The sequence below is a fragment of the Aplysia californica genome, unplaced genomic scaffold, assembly GCF_000002075.1.
Source record: "Aplysia californica isolate F4 #8 unplaced genomic scaffold, AplCal3.0 scaffold00016, whole genome shotgun sequence".
Classification (NCBI taxonomy): Eukaryota; Metazoa; Mollusca; class Gastropoda; order Aplysiida; family Aplysiidae; genus Aplysia; species Aplysia californica.
In genome coordinates this window covers 1,046,430-1,047,876 of record NW_004797286.1, presented here as the reverse complement: position 1 = coordinate 1,047,876, position 1,447 = coordinate 1,046,430, and the positions used below count along the sequence as shown (strand labels likewise).

The 1,447-nt window shown below is 40.4% G+C and overlaps 1 protein-coding gene across 5 annotated transcripts in view; it reads right to left on the bottom strand.

Moving 5' to 3' along the window:
• LOC101861785 (ovarian cancer G-protein coupled receptor 1) overlaps window positions 1-1,447 on the bottom strand; it is a 190,818-nt gene that overhangs the window by 130,761 nt on the left and 58,610 nt on the right. The window lies entirely within an intron of this gene.

Sequence of the window (1,447 nt, the reverse complement as noted above, 5' to 3'; positions counted from 1 at the left end):
CCCCCCCCAACCTGAAGCAAAATCTTGATTTGCAGAAAACAGTCTCCGCCATTGGGCTTTCAAGTTTTATTTTTAGAAATATCAACGTTTCAATAATGTTTTTTGCTTTAGTAGAGGTTTTCCGGCGCTTGCAAGTGCATAGGGTCATATGAGTGCCAAGTGGGGGATGTCAACAAAGAAGTCCTTACAGGGAATCAGCCTTACTCTGTTCACCTCTCTAGCTTCAACAGCACAAAGTCTGCTTCGACTATCAAGGCACCATGGAAATAGCGGGTAACAAGAGTGTGACAAACATACAAAAGAAGTAGAGGAAAACTGACGTCAGTTTGGATTTGGAAAGAAAAAGCAGCAGTTCCCAGTTGCAGTTCAGGCACAATTATGAGCATGACATCGATGAATCAGCCCATTTAAATTGTAATGTGCATAAGAACAGGTTAATATCCCCCCTTCGGGAACGACCTAAAGACACTTCAGTCAGTAGCACCGTTCCCGAGGGGGGGCGGGTATTTCAATAATGTGAGTGGCTTATAATATGATATATTTGTTGGTAAATAAAGAAGTGTCCATAATCCTTTTCAATACAAGTGTAAGCAAAACTCTTGTCACGTCTAAACGTGTGTAGAATAGGAAGTACAATAACGTTTTCCAAAGAAGTGTAAGTGAAACTGAACGTTTCTTCTTTGTGAGTGTCTTTTTCCTCGTATTTTAACTAATTAGTTGTTTTGTAACATTCCTGAAATATGATACCCCTTTATGATACATTGTAAAAGAGAACTCAGCAGGCTTATTTTTCAAACGAAAACGTTATTCTGTAGAGTCATGATCAGGTACGTCAAAACATGCACGACAATCGTGGGGGTGATATGAAAAGAAACGTTCCGCAGACTTCGAGATTGCGACATACCCTATATCGTGTTGCGTTATCTGATCATGAACTTTATGTCGGAGCATTGATGTCACCTTGGGAAATTGAGACGAGTCACCTTGATTAGACAAAGGTGGAGACAGATTTTCAAGTAGAAAGGTTTCCCATTGTGATCATTCTTAAAATTTGCTCTCTGTGCAAAGGCGACATACATGTTTGTAAAGGATTTGGACGGGGGGGGGGTTTCGAAAAATTTCAATGGTTGCTATTGATGCAGCAATTAGATATGAAAGGAGAAAGCTAAGAAAACAAGTATTTGCGTTCCGACTTGTGCAAATGATGCTTTTGTTGATGTCGAAGTCTTTGATGTTTTTACTGTTGTTGTTGATTTTGCTGCTGTTGATGCACTTTTATTATGTATCTCACTCTGACACTCTTTATAAGTATGACAGAGACAAAGAGAGGCAGGGAAAAGAGAAAGAGAGAGAGAGAGACAGACAGACAGAGAGAGAGGGAGAGAGAGAGAGAGAGAGAGAGAGAGAGAGAGACAGACAGACAGACAGACAGAGAGAGAGACAGAGG